This window comes from Sinocyclocheilus grahami, unplaced genomic scaffold (genome assembly GCF_001515645.1).
Source record: "Sinocyclocheilus grahami isolate Dianchi unplaced genomic scaffold, SAMN03320097.WGS_v1.1 scaffold368.1, whole genome shotgun sequence".
Lineage (NCBI taxonomy): Eukaryota > Metazoa > Chordata > Actinopteri > Cypriniformes > Cyprinidae > Sinocyclocheilus > Sinocyclocheilus grahami.
In genome coordinates this window covers 682,027-702,254 of record NW_015505547.1, presented here as the reverse complement: position 1 = coordinate 702,254, position 20,228 = coordinate 682,027, and the positions used below count along the sequence as shown (strand labels likewise).

The window sequence follows — 20,228 nt, the reverse complement described above, 5'->3', positions numbered from 1 at the left end:
CGTACCGAACTGTCATATTTGTGTACCGTTACACCCCTAATATATATATATATATATATATATGTATTGGTGTATATCAAACAATTAGCCCTTGAAACTATTTTAGTTTCTTTTTAGGGAGCCCTCACTCACAAAAAGGTTGGAGACCCCTGTTATACAGTATACTCCAATAAAATTTATTGTTGAAATTTTCATCACCAGCTCCTGCGCTATGAACTCTATGAAGTTTAATTTTCTACATAATATTTGACATACAGTGTCATTTAAGAGCATACTGTACTTAGTACTGTCATTTACATCTGAGAACAGAATACTTTAAATATCAGTATGCTGTTCTACGTCAATTAAACACATTTAAGTGCATTAAATGCAAGCAAAAGTTTAACAAATCTAAACAAAATTAATTTGCATTCAAATAGCCTACATTTGGCTTCTATCATAGGTGTCACGAATTCGGTTCATGGACTTCCGTTTATTCACCACCAGATGTCCCCCTTTCCATTACATTGACTCTCGCACTACACAAACTGTTGCATAGCACCCCGGACTACATTTCGTTTGGGCTGCATACACCTCCACAGAACTCCCAGAGGCGGCAGCACCCACTATCAGGTCTGCAGAGTCGGTGGCTGAAGCTACAGTCTCTCCTGAGGTGGTGGTGCTCGCTGCTGTGTTCCCCGAGGCAATGGTGCCCGCTGCAGTTTCTCCAGAGGTGGCAGCGCGTGCTGCAGAACCTTCCGAAGTGGCGGTGCTCGCTTCAGCTCCTTGCGTGGTGGTGGTGCCTAGAAACGCACATTCGACCTGTCATGTCAGGGTCGAAGAAACCTTTGCTGAACTCTCTGTCTGGTCTGTTCCGGCCAAGGAGGCCGTCTATGAACACTCTGCTCGTCCTGTTCCGCCCAAGGAGGCCGTCAATGAACTCTCTGTCTGTTCTGTCCCGGCCAAGGAGGCCGCCTATGAACTCTCTGTCTGTTCTGTTCCGGCCAAGGAGGCCATCTATGAACTCTCTGCTCGTCCTGTTCCGGCCAAGGAGGCCGTCAATGAACTCTCTGTCTGTTCTGTCCCGGCCAAGGAGGCCACCTATGAACTCTCTGTCTGTCTTGTTCCGGCCAAGGAGGCCGTCAGTGAACGATCTGCCTGTTCTGTTCCGGCCAAGGAGGTCGTCTGGGAACTCTTTGTCTGTCCTGTCACATGTCTCACGTCTTGTCAGCCCCGTTACAATAGGCTACACTGCACTGTAAAAATGACTTTTAGTTAGGTGAATTAGTCATGAATGAGTCTAACCATAGTCTTTGGACTAACTACACAATGAATTAGAACAACTTGAACTTGAACAGAAATGGAAAGCTTGAAATAACCCGTAACCATGCACAAGTGTCTCTTTTGTTTAATGCGCATGCGCCAAAATACTATGTCATGGTGGCACACTACTTCACCAGAGTTTGAAAAATGCGCTGTGCGGCATGTTTGTGTAATCGCGATGCGTGAGGGAACAAACAAGAAGAGAACAAAGGAGCGCCACGTTTGGATGATTACAGATGAGACTTTATGTACTGCAGACAATGAATCACGCACGTGTGGACCAAAAAATGTGGCTGCTAAAAATACAATATTTTATTTTAACTAAACGATTAAAATTTCAATTCAGCGCTACTGAACAAAATTCAAAGATCCGATTTTGTAATATTTAATGTACATAATCGATATTATAACCACCAGTAATATTCAATATATCAGCCACCTCTAGAAATAATGCTGGGTTTTTTTTGTTTTTAGTTTTTTTCTTTTTGCATTTGAAGAGCGAGATGTTCCGTTACTGCTTGAGTTTGTAATATGTAATATTTTTTTACTTATCTGGAGTTAATTCATTTTGCAGGATCAGTACAGTTTTGTTACTGGAGATAAGTTACAGTGTGGAAACACAGGCCAGTACTGAAGAAGTAATATTAGAAGTTTTTTAATGAATTGTTGCCCAGTCAGCTCACCCTGATCACACATTACAAGCTAAAAGTGCCATTAAGTCAAATGCTTTGAATCTTTTCCATTTGCAAGTAATATATTCCCACCTGTGCATTAACATATCCCCTCTAATCATCATATATTTTACAGGTAACAAACCAAAGGATGCTGTGCCAGCCGTGGTAAATACAGGAACATCCTTCATGAAGATGTGTGAGAGAAGCTTGCAAGGCAAGTTGAGAAAAGAAAATTGAAGTTATACCTTTCTTCATTTTCATGTTTTTTGGGATATTTTTCTGTTTTTTGGTAATTGATAAAGTTATGTTTTATTTCCTGTAAAATAAGAATAAAAATGTTTATTAAAATGTTATCTACTTTTAAAGCCCAGTGTCAGTAAATATGGTGTGGTTAGTGGAATTCTGCTGTTTATGGGAAATGTGAAGAAACATCTCCCAGCATTCTACTACGATGTTGCCCTGATTGAGGTAATTCATCTCTTAGGTGATGCAGATGTGGTCAAAAGTTTACATACACCTTGAAGAATAAACTGCTTCATCAGAGCAGAAATTGCCATTTTTTAATGATTCTACCCCTCTACCCCTCTTACTGCTTAAATGTTGCAGATACTGCAAGGTGTATATAAACTTTGGACTGCAACTGTGTCTATTGCTTTCACTCAACTGAACCATTTATAATGGCAGGATATGTTTTATAACAATTGTTGTTCTTCTGTTTGTTTTTTTTCTTTCTTTCCTCAAGGTATTTTTTTCTGACTTTCCTGCCTCTTTGGAACATTTCCATTCACACATACTGTGGAGAGAGCCGGCTCGCATTCCACAAGGTTGTAAATGTATCGGGTTACCATGAAACCAGGGTCTTGTTCGGCGTCCTGGGGTGTTACAAAGTATTTGTGAAAGCTAGCTAACAAAATATATATTGTGTGTTGGAGTAGTCCAGACGCTACATGTGTCTATTGCTTTCACTCAACTGAACCATTTATAATGGCAGGATATGTTTTATAACAATTGTTGTTCTTCTGTTTGTTTGTTTTCTTTCTTTCCTCAAGGTATTTTTTTCTGACTTTCCTGCCTCTTTGGAACATTTCCATTCACACATACTGTGGAGAGATGGTGTGCAGCTTCATGGCATTTGAAGTTTACTGCCGATGGAGAGCTTCTGGGACATTGACAAACAGTACTTACCAGCACGTTCATTAGGAGTTTTTTTTTTTTATTATTAATTTATTTATTTAGTCAAACTTGCATTCATTAATGCTGGAGTAAGATTTTAGAACAAAATTTTCGGTCCTGCTTAATGTTGGTGCGAGAACTAATGGCCTGGTTTCACAGACAGGGCTTAGACTAAGCCAGGATTAGGCGTGTTTGGTCAGATCTGATCCTGTGTGTGTGTGTTCAGGGCATCGGCGGGCCGGAGGCCTACATCGCCACTCAGGGGCCGCTACCCAACACTGTGCTGGACTTCTGGAGGATGATCTGGGAATACAAGGTCACGGTGAGTGAATCTGCTGCCACAGAGAGACTGTGTGAGAGTGAGTGAGTGAGTGAGTGTGTCTGTGTCTGTGTCTGTGTGTGTGTGTGTGTGTTTGTGTGTGTGTGTTCTCGTATGTGACACATGACTTCTGTTGCGCAGGTCATCGTGATGGCGTGTCGAGAGTTTGAGATGGGGCGGGTAAGAATTATTTCATTGTTGATTCTCTGCTTTAGTCGTAAAAGCTTCGACTCACAGACTCAAACACGTTCTTCATTCGCTTTCCTCTGCAGAAAAAGTGTGAGCGTTACTTCCCGCTGTTTGGAGATGAGCCTGTGACATTCGGCCCCTTCAAGATCTCCTGTGTGAGTCCGTTACACTTCCCAGCATGCACCACTCTCTCGTCACATGACCTCCAGAGAAGCGTGTTGACTCTGCGGCTGTGACGACAGACGTTATTGTTCACGATGGGATGTGAAGCGCGTTCACTCTGAAACTCGTTGTGACTAAAACCGGATTGTTCTCAGTCACAAGTGAAGCACTGAATTAGACATCTTCAAACGTGGTCTGAAGAACTTCATGGCCTGGTTTCACAGACAGGGCTTAGACTAAGCCAGGATTAGGCCATAGTTCAATAATGACATTTAAGACATTTTCATTAACATGCCTTAAAAAACATTACTGGTGTGCATCTTGAGACAAAACAAAGGCACTGATATTTTTAAAGATCAGTCAGTGCAATTTTCTTTCAGTTGAAACAGCTCAGAATTGCATTTTAGTCCGGGGCTAGGCTTAAGCCTTGTCTGTGAAACCAGGGGTACAAGTAATACAGTTTGGTAATGTTTTACAATAAGGTCTCATACTCTCATTTGTTGTACATGGAATGATCATTTTCTTGATTTTTTTTGTATTAAGTGTGTGTGTCACACTCTCTCTAGGAGGGAACGAGGAGACGCTGGAGTAAACACGAATGAGTCTTTAATCATCCAAAGAGACACAGGAAACAAGGGAGACATCCAACAAGTATAACCGACAAATGCAAACTGAAAGGACTGGGGCTTTTGAACACAGGATAATTGGGAAGACAATTATCACACATGGGGATGAAAACACAGCAAAATGAGTCCAGGGACCCGTTCTTCGTACGTCGCTTATTACATCCGAGATGAAATGTCACATCCAAGATGATATCATCGTGCTAATCAGGATCTGGCTAATTCGGTTCTTCGAACGCACCTGTTGTTGATGATTAGTATGGCTGGATTGAGTTATCTGAGATAATTGCGCGTTCATGGGTTGGTTTAAAAGGGGCTATGTATCGATACTCGAAACCACGATCAGCAATGCAGTGATTGGCTGGCGGCAAGACAGCAACGTAATGACATCGTATAATTAAAAAAGACACCTGACAAAAAACTTGACCAATTTCTGGACTTCTATAAGGAAACAGCCAAGCGAACAAAACTACATAAATGTTATAACAGATAAATGAAATTTGCACTGTTTTTATTTTATTTTAATTCTTTACATGATTCCCAATTAGGCTCTTTACATTTACATTTACATTTAGTCATTTAGCAGACGCTTTTATCCAAAGCGACTTACAATTGGGGGATACATACATCTTTATATTCACGATTTCTAATATTTGTACAGGCTTTACATTTTTATTTCAATGTAGTAATTAGCAATTCATTTAATTTTAAATTTTAACAGATTTGTTACGTGACAGCATTATTTAAAATTTCTTAAGGGTCAAGATCATGTTATCTGCATCTCCTGCGCTCCACCAAGCCACTCCCATAATAGCTGTCACCACTCAAATTAATGCACGACTCTACATTATCTGTATAGCATGTGTGTAAGACTCGAATACAATTATGAAGTAATAATTTTATGACGAATAAATCTTTCAGTGAGTAAAACTGGCTGTGTCTATAATATTAAAGGCTACACAACATTATTATATTATATTTAAATTAATTTTTAAATGATTATTATTTTAAATTATTGTCCCTGGATTAGTAGGATACTCTTGTAATAAAGTAGCGGTGGTAGCGGACAGATTTTAAGTATCAATTCTGCTTAAGAAGATGCGATCTAATCCTGTTTACATGAAATAAGCCTGCTCCCGAGCAGGTTTAAGCTTACGGACCTGTTGCTATGACAGCAAGTCCAGGATGAGCTTCGAAGAAACCAACCAATCCAAGATCATGCCAAATCGTCAACAATCAAATCCAGCTATGACTCCACAAGGATAGTAATACCAGTAAATTTTGACCTTGTGGACATTTTTAGGTCCCCAATGAGGAAACAGGCTTATAGATCATACAGAATGATGTTTTCCATGTTGTGTTTGTGTTGATTGTAACTAGGTAATTAAGATTTTTATTTTATTTTAAATATACTAAAATTCAACTTCATTGCCAGAGATATATGACATTGAAGTATATTTTAGTTCGCATTAATTGCTTATTCAGAAGTACATATTTACCATATTTTCTAAAATATACTAAAGTCCCACTTAAGTGGCTCAAAAATATCACTGAAAAGTTCAACTAATTGCAATTAATGTCATTTTAAACTGTAATATATTTAAAATATAGTACCAATAATGCATTTAGGTGGTCGAAAACATTACATTTAATTCACACTTAAGTGTATCGTTAACTGACATTAAATCATATTTTAGTTACCATTAATTGCTTGTCAGTACATTAGTAGTACACTTTAACCATATTTTATAGACACTAGAAGCAATTATGAACATATAATTGTACATATAAATATGTACTAAAAAGTCCCACTTCAGTGGTTTAAAAAAAAGCACTCAAAGGTTCAACTTATTGCATTTAATATAACTTTAAAATGTGATTCATTTTAAATTAATTACAAATAGAATGTACTTAAGCGGCGAAAATAGTATATTTAATTTGCACTTACGTGTGTTCTTTTAAAGTATATTATTTCCGCAATAAGTACACTTTATAAAAGTATGCTTGAGTGCACTTCTTTTTCACAAGGGAAAGCACTTTAAATAATTTCAAATATCAGTATTCAACATTTCATGTTTAAAATATCAAAACATTATTTATGCATTTGTAACTGCAGGTTAAAGCATTCCATGTCCCTCTAAGCTGCATTAACATGTGTAAATACATCTAAATGCTACTTCATATGCAACTTATGCAAATATTAATTTTGTTGATACTGATTTCATCTGTTTAGTAACAGCCTAAATGTATTATTATTATAATTGACTGATTAAATGTAAGAATTTGACTCAAAAGATGACGTACACGTTTAGAAAAAAAATGGCTTTATAAAGGTAAAAATGCCCATAAAAGGTAAACATCTATTTAAACTATTTAAACAAAAAACACTATGGAAGTCAATGGCTGCCGTCAAATGTTTGGTTACCAACATTCTTCAAAATATATTGTGTTTAACAGAAGAAAAAACTCATACAGGTTTGGAACAAGCGTGAGGAAAGTAAATCTGTAAAACTCTCCCTTTAATCTAAATTCTTTTAATTACTGTATAATTCATTGTAATTATTGCAATATAAAAAATTCTATATTTTGTGTCATAATCATGCACCCCTACAGTAAATTTGCTGCATCTGAAATGACATAAAAATATGACTTCAATCAGTTGGAATGTAAGATGAGAGAAAAAAATGGGATGAAATTCGGTCATTAAAAGTTAGAGTAATTCACCAAGGGTAACATTACACAGCAGTAACTCGGTGCAGTGGGAATACTAGAGACATGGAGACTGGTATTAATGCTGGTCTATCTGACAAGGCACATTAGCACACTGGTGTGTGTGTGTGTGTCTGTGTGTGTGAATTAGGGTTCTGTAAAATGAATTCTTCGTTTGACTGCCCTGCTGAGTCCCTGAGCAGGTCCCTACAATTATAAAGGGACCCAAGTCACATTAAAGGGAACATAGATCTTTTAATCCTTTGTTAAGCCTATTTCCAAGCTCAATTAGCAATCGACGTTGGAAAGTAACGCTTGCATCAAGTAAGACTGCAAGTTGCAAGTGTATAAAATACGACTACATCAACACAGACAGGACAGATAAAACATCAATTAATGAGAGTTTTGGCAAGGCTCCTTGAGAACGATAACCTCCCATCTGCACTAATTAGCACAACACAATCTACTTTGTTCAGAAAATGTACGTCATCTGCTTTCTTGCCCTTCTTTTCGGTTACTCCCATTGTCATTTTAGCAATTGTCCGTGTCATCTACTTCAATTTCCTTGTCACCATTTCAGTGGTCCCAACTAATCAAATCTTCCCCATCTTCCTTGCCACCGCCTGCCATTTTTCTGAGGGCAGGTCAGATCCACCTCTAATCCCCACTGTCTACTTGAAGGTCATGAAACACTAAAACATGTTTTTCAAGACGTTAACTGATGCGTACGTGCTGCGCATGACAAAGACGATGACAGTCTGCATAATTTTTGTAAACTACCTCAGGTTTCAAAGTGACTCATTCGTTGAAGTGACCATCATATGTACACTTCACTAATGGCTCTGAGCATCCACTTCCCACAGTGCCCTTCAATGGGGCCATTTGGAATTCGTCCTTAATGTCCTGAGGAATCCGATCCCCTTGGGACTGTGTTATAATGCCTGATTAAAAGTCATTGTCACATCTTCACATTGTAGCTAATCACATAATTATATGAATTAAGCAGTACTTCAGTTTGGCTTATATAGTATAATATAAGAGATTTCTTATAGTTGAACAGATTATTGACTCTTGGTTATGTAAAATTAATTTAAATAATAATAATAATTATTATTATTTTTAAATACATTAATACAAAGAAAAAAGAATGAAAATAATCATAAACATACAAAACTGCCACTTGCTGGTCCTGTATATGGAGAATACTGTATTTACTGATACATATTTTAACCGCAAAGCATGCAAAATGTAAGTTGTGCTGGATATTTTAGCTTAGTACACTAACTAATAAGCATTGTAATCATAGCAAATGCAACTATATATTTTTCCAGTTCATGAAACCTTTTGAGCTTCCAATAGTAAAAAATGCATTTATCTGGAATGTACATAAAAACCAATATCAGACCAAGATAATTCCCCCAAATGCTGTCCAGTCAAACACAGTTGTCTGAACAAAGCATTTCATATTTCTGAAATGTTAATGGTTTGTGAGTTCCCAGCATGCATTGCAGCATGAATAAAATATGTGGTTACTGTTATAGGATTATTGTTTTGTAATTATTTCAATAGATGTTTTACTAGTGACCACATTTTTTTTTCTTTTCATTTTCTATTTTTTTAAATTACGGGTTTTATCCAATTTATTAGGAATGTAACAGACCCTCATAAGAGTATCTGGATAGCTGACAAAGTTGTACAAAACTATAACATATCGCTGTCTCTGCCTACAGTTGTCCTGCCAGACCTGAGATTCAAGCCGATATACACTTGAGAAAAATATGAAAGCTAACCCGTAGACATTACAGAAGTGTTGTGCAAACGTAATGTAAACTGAGTTCAATTTCTCCCTAATCTGGGGATCAGATGGAAAGCAAAGTGGAGAGGCGCCTTATTAGAGGACGGTCTTTTTATCCTGAAACATAATCTGTCTTGATACGTGGAAAGGCTCCGGTTGAACATTTCCCTTGAGATTGTATGAAAGCAAACAAACCTTTTCTCCAATAGCACAGCATAGGGTGTGCGTTGACGCAACATGCTTTTCCGATAGATTCGAGTCCATTCAAGAGCTCTCTGAGATTCTTACAGAACCCTCAAGGATACAGGAAGACAGAAGCATTTCTGCGTTTCTGCGTTTCTGCGTTTCTGCGTTTCTGCGTTACGTGAACAGAGCTGAAAGGAAACCAGTGTTAATCTAGCTCTCAATAGCATTGTCTGACAGATTCCCTCATCTCTAAGCACAGGGCAACTATGTGCGACTGAGTTCCATTTCAGCAGCTCGAGATGGAGGAAGCATCACGAACGAGTTCAGCCGAGTGCCTCCCTACGGAAGGCTCATGCATTTTTCATGTAGACGCATGCCTTTGAAAAACCCAACACAATCATTTCCATCACCACTCTGTTCTTCTGTAGTGATGTATATGTTCTTTGGCTCAGAGCGAGATTGCATTCCCTTTCTCGATAGAGCCGTGGATGAACCCAGATGGCTGAATGAAAGAACAAAATGAGGTTCCTGTATTAAAACACAATTCATTTATTTTACGAGTTACCCAATGCGGATGAATAACAATAAAAAGGATGAATATCAATAGCTCCTAAATTAACCTAAATAGTCAAGCATTGTCAGAGCTAGTGGCTTGTTCCTGGTAGGTTAACCACATTTTGAATAGATTTTGTAAATATCTGTACATAAACTACATACTGTAGGTTCATGAGGTAACATCTGAATTTACTGGTTTTACTTAAGTCAAAAAATTTAACGTTTGCAACACTATTTTATTTCCACTTTCCCCAAAAATATTTTCCAAAATTATTTCCTTTTCTTTAAAAATTATTAAATCAATCGATCAATCAATCAAGTAACAATAAGGGATCTACAATGGACGTGAATGGGTAGCCAATCCGTGAACATTAAAATACTTGTTTTATTCTATTGTAAATGACAGGAATGTAATGTTGAATTATTTTATTTATTTATTTTTTAGAAAATGAGATAGCAAGTCACAACTGTTCTTGGTTAAGCTTAACTGTACTGAATTCTGAATAAAATAACCAGAATTATTTTTTTATTATTTAGATCAAGTCAGATAACGTAGAAAAAGATTCACTGTAAAAAATTAAAAGTTGACAAAACATAAAAAATAAGGCAACCTGATCCAGTAAGACATTTTAGTTCTCTCAACAATAGTTTTGTAGTTCTTCTCAGTAAAGATACTTTGTTTAGCCAATGTAATTTTTTTGTTCATGCAATGCTGATTGTCTTATTTTGCTAATAGAAAAATTATTGTCACAACATCTGAAATAACAATTAAAGTAATTGAGGTCATTCATTTTTTTATGGAAGTCACATCTGTTTCCTGGAAGAAAAAAAGAAAGTGTAAAAAGTCACCACATTATTTATTTAATGTTAATTTACGAATGAGAAACCTTAATGGATAGCTTAGTCTAATATGTAGACAACATTCTCTTCGTTTGTATAACAACTTACAAGACTAAGATATCCAAGAAATAGATATAAGTAGTTGAACATACTCTAGGCCTCAAAACTAGACACACAAACCTCAAGAACGGTGGTAATCAAATGTTAAAAAGATGAGCTCTTTACATCACAGTACAACAAATACCTAACAATAATGACAAAACAACAACAAAAAAAGTTTAAATGAAGTCAGCAAACAGCAAAACTATAATCCTATCACAGTAACGGCATTATTTATTCATGCTGCAATGCATGCTGGGAACTCACAAAGTCAACAATATGAAATTCTTTGTTCAGACAACTGTGTTCGACTAGTTGGGACAACATTTGGGGTAATTTTGTTGGTCTGACAAGGGTTTTTATGTAGTTTCAAGAAAATAGCATTTTTTTAGTATTTGAGACTCAAAAGGTTGAGTCTGGAAAATGTGCATTTTTACAGTGTTCTTAAGGTAACAATCACTACTTTTAATTTTGTATTTAATTAATATGAAATGTTTTACTTTTCTTTTCTGACTTTGATATCTTGCTAAATCTGTGAATAGTTTGAGAAACTGTTGAGATCTCTTCTGAGATTTTTAGTTTTGTTTTTCTTCTTTTTTTCAGCACAAAAGTCCGAAACACAGAATACAAAAGTCTACACTGAATCTCATTAAGCAACAAAGATGTATTTAAAAAAAAAAAAACGGGTAAAACTAAAGCATGGAAATAGCTATTTTACATTTTAGAGACAGTCAGACAGTGTAAAATGATTATAGGGTCAAAAAGAAATTTGCATATTTTTGCATATTAGATAAAGTGCAAGAATTAACATAGTAAAAGCATGATTGATCAGAGTTGATGTCTGAAAACTACCCTGCTCTCAACATCAGGAGGAGGTTAAAATGAGGTCTAAGAAAATCACTTTAGTAAAAATCTAAACATTTAAGCCCTTCAACGTGATAGCTCAGAAGTGGCTCCGACATATGCACATGGCTTTTGAAACCATACACCATCAAATGAATCCATCAAAAGCCCAATTACATGCTCCTCGCTGACATTTAATAATTATCAAACGCAGTCATAACCACTCAAAACAGACTCAGATCCTCGTCTGAGAAAAATAAAAACTGCATTGTGCCGTATATACACGCTCTCTACATCTTGGTTGTGATTTGTTGTTATGGAGGCTGTGTGGGATATAACACATGCGGTGGGTCCTACAGATAGCTTTTACAGTCATAGGATAGATAAGGCTGGGATATCACTCAGCGGTGCTGCTGGCCGTCCTGAGTGCTGTGATCACACAGCGAGTGAAAATGAGGGATTGATGTTTGCACCACATCAATAGGCATCACCTGTTTTCGGTTATTCGCGAGCACTGTGACGCAACCTCGTCAATCTTACATGCAATCCCATATGCTAGTACACTTCTTAATGAATATTTACATCATTGCAGAGAAGCATCCTTAAAACAGAGGGCGGAATATTCCGCCGCAGCGAGTGGGCTTTATCAGCCACTCAGCTCCATTAGCCGAGTGTGGGGGGCTGGAAGAAGCTCTGTGGATGGTTGGGAGCAAAAGCTGGTGGAGAGAATGAGGCACAAGAGAATCATTTACAAGCTCCTCATCACTCACATTGCTCCAGACCTGCGTGAAATGTTCTCCCCCCTCCTGCATCCAATGGCCTGCCTAGGGTTCAGCTCTGGGATAACTCCACACGAAATGAGACGGTGCTCTAAAGAGAACGGCTAGCACCGTGGCTGTGAGTCCCCACAGGCCTGACGAGTTCTCGCTGTGTACAGTGTGCATTTGTCCAGATTTCCCAGAAGACACTGTGCTTTAGTTTACGATGCTGTTTTTGTTTATCAGTGCTGACAGCGTTAACACTCTGTGGACACCAGCCATACTGAGCATGGCTGTTATGACCATAAAGTCCAACAATATTTCACCATATATACTGTATACTACACATAATATACAGGGGTTATTCCTAAAATGCAGTGTTTAAGCGTAAAATAAATAATACACCTTTGTTGTACTTATGACAGAAATACGCTTTGGTCAGTTCAGGTACTTAATAAATAATACATTTGAACTTTATTATTAATACAACAGTAAGACAATTAAGGAATTGGAATATAGAAGGATGGAAATAAAAATCTAAAGTTATCTGATGCAAATTCAGGTTAGATAAAATGAGGGTGTAAACTTGTTTAAAAAAGTAATACATATTCATGTGTTTAATTTTCAGAGAGGACGTGTAATGTTGCACAGTGAAAGAAACTAAGTAATATATTAAAAAAACATAATTTATCAAAGCCATTGCTAATACTTACTGATACTTACTTTTTATGCAACTGCAAAAGAAATCAAGAAAAACGTGGATTATATTTTAATAAACTGTCAGTTATATACAGTATATTACAATCAAAATAAATTGGGATATGTCACAAATCAAAGCACAGAAAACTAACTGACATAAATTATTAATATTATGTAATCATGATTTAATATCAATATTAATGTAATCACATGATTACTTACAAGTAAATAATACATGAATATTCCATTTCCAGTGATATCTTAAAAAATGTATAAAATATATTAAAGGGATAATTCACCCCCTTTCTTTCTTCTGTAGAACACAAAAGAAGATATTTCAAAGAACATTAACTATTCATCTAAGACAGGTATTATTATTATTATCATTATTATTATTATTATTATTAATTATGAGTTAATCAGACAACCATATCACACAATCGGTCTGGTCAGAGCATAAGGACTGAAATGTTGTATTTGTTCTGATTAAATTTCACCTATCACAGATGGCTTAGCTCACCTTCAAGCACCTAAGCTGGTTTTATGAGTGATGAAGTTTGGGGTGGAAAATATTGATTTGGTGTTGAAATGCTGCTTTATTTCAAAGAGCAGGAGAAGCGTAAGAATATCATACAAGTGGGAATTTTTGGAAAACAATGTTATCTGTGCTTCAGCATCTGTTTCTGGGTTATGTAGTCCTCTTTTCGGTTAAATCTGAATTCAGTTCTCCACACACCCACTCTCAGATCCATTAAGGCTCTGTCTTGTGCACAGCAACCTCATCCTTCTGAGCCATTGGCCTAAAGAGTGAGCAGCTCAGAAAACGTCTCCAAGTGCAATCGATCCATGCATTTCAGTGTCTCATTTACCCTAAATGCATTTCTAACGTCCACCAATAGTAAAAAATGCATTTATCTGGAATGTACATAAAAACCAATATCAGACCAAGATAATTCCCCCAAATGCTGTCCAGTCAAACACAGTTGTCTGAACAAAGCATTTCATATTTCTGAAATGTTAATGGTTTGTGAGTTCCCAGCATGCATTGCAGCATGAATAAAATATGTGGTTACTGTTATAGGATTATTGTTTTGTAATTATTTCAATAGATGTTTTACTAGTGACCACATTTTTTTTTCTTTTCATTTTCTATTTTTTTAAATTACGGGTTTTATCCAATTTATTAGGAATGTAACAGACCCTCATAAGAGTATCTGGATAGCTGACAAAGTTGTACAAAACTATAACATATCGCTGTCTCTGCCTACAGTTGTCCTGCCAGACCTGAGATTCAAGCCGATATACACTTGAGAAAAATATGAAAGCTAACCCGTAGACATTACAGAAGTGTTGTGCAAACGTAATGTAAACTGAGTTCAATTTCTCCCTAATCTGGGGATCAGATGGAAAGCAAAGTGGAGAGGCGCCTTATTAGAGGACGGTCTTTTTATCCTGAAACATAATCTGTCTTGATACGTGGAAAGGCTCCGGTTGAACATTTCCCTTGAGATTGTATGAAAGCAAACAAACCTTTTCTCCAATAGCACAGCATAGGGTGTGCGTTGACGCAACATGCTTTTCCGATAGATTCGAGTCCATTCAAGAGCTCTCTGAGATTCTTACAGAACCCTCAAGGATACAGGAAGACAGAAGCATTTCTGCGTTTCTGCGTTTCTGCGTTTCTGCGTTTCTGCGTTTCTGCGTTTCTGCGTTTCTGCGTTTCTGCGTTTCTGCGTTTCTGCGTTACGTGAACAGAGCTGAAAGGAAACCAGTGTTAATCTAGCTCTCAATAGCATTGTCTGACAGATTCCCTCATCTCTAAGCACAGGGCAACTATGTGCGACTGAGTTCCATTTCAGCAGCTCGAGATGGAGGAAGCATCACGAACGAGTTCAGCCGAGTGCCTCCCTACGGAAGGCTCATGCATTTTTCATGTAGACGCATGCCTTTGAAAAACCCAACACAATCATTTCCATCACCACTCTGTTCTTCTGTAGTGATGTATATGTTCTTTGGCTCAGAGCGAGATTGCATTCCCTTTCTCGATAGAGCCGTGGATGAACCCAGATGGCTGAATGAAAGAACAAAATGAGGTTCCTGTATTAAAACACAATTCATTTATTTTACGAGTTACCCAATGCGGATGAATAACAATAAAAAGGATGAATATCAATAGCTCCTAAATTAACCTAAATAGTCAAGCATTGTCAGAGCTAGTGGCTTGTTCCTGGTAGGTTAACCACATTTTGAATAGATTTTGTAAATATCTGTACATAAACTACATACTGTAGGTTCATGAGGTAACATCTGAATTTACTGGTTTTACTTAAGTCAAAAAATTTAACGTTTGCAACACTATTTTATTTCCACTTTCCCCAAAAATATTTTCCAAAATTATTTCCTTTTCTTTAAAAATTATTAAATCAATCGATCAATCAATCAAGTAACAATAAGGGATCTACAATGGACGTGAATGGGTAGCCAATCCGTGAACATTAAAATACTTGTTTTATTCTATTGTAAATGACAGGAATGTAATGTTGAATTATTTTATTTATTTATTTTTTAGAAAATGAGATAGCAAGTCACAACTGTTCTTGGTTAAGCTTAACTGTACTGAATTCTGAATAAAATAACCAGAATTATTTTTTTATTATTTAGATCAAGTCAGATAACGTAGAAAAAGATTCACTGTAAAAAATTAAAAGTTGACAAAACATAAAAAATAAGGCAACCTGATCCAGTAAGACATTTTAGTTCTCTCAACAATAGTTTTGTAGTTCTTCTCAGTAAAGATACTTTGTTTAGCCAATGTAATTTTTTTGTTCATGCAATGCTGATTGTCTTATTTTGCTAATAGAAAAATTATTGTCACAACATCTGAAATAACAATTAAAGTAATTGAGGTCATTCATTTTTTTATGGAAGTCACATCTGTTTCCTGGAAGAAAAAAAGAAAGTGTAAAAAGTCACCACATTATTTATTTAATGTTAATTTACGAATGAGAAACCTTAATGGATAGCTTAGTCTAATATGTAGACAACATTCTCTTCGTTTGTATAACAACTTACAAGACTAAGATATCCAAGAAATAGATATAAGTAGTTGAACATACTCTAGGCCTCAAAACTAGACACACAAACCTCAAGAACGGTGGTAATCAAATGTTAAAAAGATGAGCTCTTTACATCACAGTACAACAAATACCTAACAATAATGACAAAACAACAACAAAAAAAGTTTAAATGAAGTCAGCAAACAGCAAAACTATAATCCTATCACAGTAACGGCATTATTTATTCATGCTGCAATGCATGCTGGGAACTCACAAAGTCAACAATATGAAATTCTTTGTTCAGACAACTGTGTTCGACTAGTTGGGACAACATTTGGGGTAATTTTGTTGGTCTGACAAGGGTTTTTATGTAGTTTCAAGAAAATAGCATTTTTTTAGTATTTGAGACTCAAAAGGTTGAGTCTGGAAAATGTGCATTTTTACAGTGTTCTTAAGGTAACAATCACTACTTTTAATTTTGTATTTAATTAATATGAAATGTTTTACTTTTCTTTTCTGACTTTGATATCTTGCTAAATCTGTGAATAGTTTGAGAAACTGTTGAGATCTCTTCTGAGATTTTTAGTTTTGTTTTTCTTCTTTTTTTCAGCACAAAAGTCCGAAACACAGAATACAAAAGTCTACACTGAATCTCATTAAGCAACAAAGATGTATTTAAAAAAAAAAAACGGGTAAAACTAAAGCATGGAAATAGCTATTTTACATTTTAGAGACAGTCAGACAGTGTAAAATGATTATAGGGTCAAAAAGAAATTTGCATATTTTTGCATATTAGATAAAGTGCAAGAATTAACATAGTAAAAGCATGATTGATCAGAGTTGATGTCTGAAAACTACCCTGCTCTCAACATCAGGAGGAGGTTAAAATGAGGTCTAAGAAAATCACTTTAGTAAAAATCTAAACATTTAAGCCCTTCAACGTGATAGCTCAGAAGTGGCTCCGACATATGCACATGGCTTTTGAAACCATACACCATCAAATGAATCCATCAAAAGCCCAATTACATGCTCCTCGCTGACATTTAATAATTATCAAACGCAGTCATAACCACTCAAAACAGACTCAGATCCTCGTCTGAGAAAAATAAAAACTGCATTGTGCCGTATATACACGCTCTCTACATCTTGGTTGTGATTTGTTGTTATGGAGGCTGTGTGGGATATAACACATGCGGTGGGTCCTACAGATAGCTTTTACAGTCATAGGATAGATAAGGCTGGGATATCACTCAGCGGTGCTGCTGGCCGTCCTGAGTGCTGTGATCACACAGCGAGTGAAAATGAGGGATTGATGTTTGCACCACATCAATAGGCATCACCTGTTTTCGCGGTTATTCGCGAGCACTGTGAGGCAACCTCGTCAATCTTACACGCAATCCCATATGCTAGTACACTTCTTAATGAATATTTACATCATTGCAGAGAAGCATCCTTAAAACAGAGGGCGGAATATTCCGCCGCAGCGAGTGGGCTTTATCAGCCACTCAGCTCCATTAGCCGAGTGTGGGGGGCTGGAAGAAGCTCTGTGGATGGTTGGGAGCAAAAGCTGGTGGAGAGAATGAGGCACAAGAGAATCATTTACAAGCTCCTCATCACTCACATTGCTCCAGACCTGCGTGAAATGTTCTCCCCCCTCCTGCATCCAATGGCCTGCCTAGGGTTCAGCTCTGGGATAACTCCACACGAAATGAGACGGTGCTCTAAAGAGAACGGCTAGCACCGTGGCTGTGAGTCCCCACAGGCCTGACGAGTTCTCGCTGTGTACAGTGTGCATTTGTCCAGATTTCCCAGAAGACACTGTGCTTTAGTTTACGATGCTGTTTTTGTTTATCAGTGCTGACAGCGTTAACACTCTGTGGACACCAGCCATACTGAGCATGGCTGTTATGACCATAAAGTCCAACAATATTTCACCATATATACTGTATACTACACATAATATACAGGGGTTATTCCTAAAATGCAGTGTTTAAGCGTAAAATAAATAATACACCTTTGTTGTACTTATGACAGAAATACGCTTTGGTCAGTTCAGGTACTTAATAAATAATACATTTGAACTTTATTATTAATACAACAGTAAGACAATTAAGGAATTGGAATATAGAAGGATGGAAATAAAAATCTAAAGTTATCTGATGCAAATTCAGGTTAGATAAAATGAGGGTGTAAACTTGTTTAAAAAAGTAATACATATTCATGTGTTTAATTTTCAGAGAGGACGTGTAATGTTGCACAGTGAAAGAAACTAAGTAATATATTAAAAAAACATAATTTATCAAAGCCATTGCTAATACTTACTGATACTTACTTTTTATGCAACTGCAAAAGAAATCAAGAAAAACGTGGATTATATTTTAATAAACTGTCAGTTATATACAGTATATTACAATCAAAATAAATTGGGATATGTCACAAATCAAAGCACAGAAAACTGTCATAAATTATTAATATTATGTAATCATGATTTAATATCAATATTAATGTAATCACATGATTACTTACAAGTAAATAATACATGAATATTCCATTTCCAGTGATATCTTAAAAAATGTATAAAATATATTAAAGGGATAATTCACCCCCTTTCTTTCTTCTGTAGAACACAAAAGAAGATATTTCAAAGAACATTAACTATTCATCTAAGACAGGTATTATTATTATTATCATTATTATTATTATTATTATTAATTATGAGTTAATCAGACAACAATATCACACAATCGGTCTGGTCAGAGCATAAGGACTGAAATGTTGTATTTGTTCTGATTAAATTTCACCTATCACAGATGGCTTAGCTCACCTTCAAGCACCTAAGCTGGTTTTATGAGTGATGAAGTTTGGGGTGGAAAATATTGATTTGGTGTTGAAATGCTGCTTTATTTCAAAGAGCAGGAGAAGCGTAAGAATATCATACAAGTGGGAATTTTTGGAAAACAATGTTATCTGTGCTTCAGCATCTGTTTCTGGGTTATGTAGTCCTCTTTTCGGTTAAATCTGAATTCAGTTCTCCACACACCCACTCTCAGATCCATTAAGGCTCTGTCTTGTGCACAGCAACCTCATCCTTCTGAGCCATTGGCCTAAAGAGTGAGCAGCTCAGAAAACGTCTCCAAGTGCAATCGATCCATGCATTTCAGTGTCTCATTTACCCTAAATGCATTTCTAACGTCCACCTCGCCACAGAATGAAGGTGCCCTCAGTTCAATGATGCATATGGAAAATGCTGAATATCCGCAAGAGAGAAACAAAACCATCCAGACAAAACTAATTATTTAAGCTCATCAAAATGCTCTACTTAGTATGTGTCATTCTGAAGACTCATAGAAATGCAAATAGTGTTGTTGTAAACCATAGGGGAAAAAGACAGAAAAATGCTAACCATAATTAACTTGTTGCAAGCTAATGGTCTAATGCTAAAATGTTTCATTTACAAAAAGCAGCTTAAACATGACTCATGATTTTGATCTGATGTAAAAACAACAACAACAAAAATATCACACTTTTGTCCAAATGTCTTTTCTTACTGTAAAAGCCCTCGGATTAATCAGTTTGTTTTTTGTTAACCTTTTATGTTAACATATATCAGAGAGAATATGAATAATTAAAGCAACACAAAAAAAGCAACAGCCTGGAGGGAATGCACTCTATTGTGCATTCCATTGTATGCCATTACACTAGACCCATAAATTTGAGGAAGCGCAGTCTTAGATTGAGGTATCTAATGCATTAGAGCAGTGAAATGCAATAATGTAACAACTGTCCATTTAAGCACACTTTATAGCTCATGGAAGCTGATACATTAATAAAGAAACCAAGCTTGGTTAACATGTGACTTAACATGCCACATAATCTTGGATCTATGATATTTTGGATTCAGTAGTTTAATAGGAAGGTTTTGATTTGATAACTAACACAAATACTGTAGGTCCAAAAGTCTAAGAAGTTTTGTGATACAGTATATCATATCATATCTCATTATATTATATTATATTATATTATATTGTATTGTATTGTATTGTATTGTATTGTATTGTATTGTATTGTATTGTATTGTATTGTATTGTCCATGATTCGCTGTTTTACTGGCATATATGTCTTTTTATTGTTGTTAGCATAACTGTTGAAAATAAACATACATTTTATATTTTAAAACGTTTTTAAAATATGCTATATAATATATGAAAACTAATATATATAAAACTTTTTAAAATATAAAATGTAT

The 20,228-nt window shown here is 36.1% G+C and overlaps 1 protein-coding gene and 1 long non-coding RNA gene across 3 annotated transcripts in view; one reads left to right on the top strand and one right to left on the bottom strand.

Annotated features, from left to right (window-relative positions):
• Positions 1-20,228, bottom strand: part of LOC107549321 (metabotropic glutamate receptor 4-like) — a 182,749-nt gene that overhangs the window by 87,275 nt on the left and 75,246 nt on the right. The gene's annotated exons all lie outside the window — the stretch shown is intronic.
• LOC107549322 (uncharacterized) lies at positions 3,369-4,168 on the top strand. Its single transcript, XR_001604548.1, has 3 exons — positions 3,369-3,471; positions 3,610-3,648; positions 3,741-4,168. It is a non-coding gene; the product is annotated as an uncharacterized lncRNA (long non-coding RNA).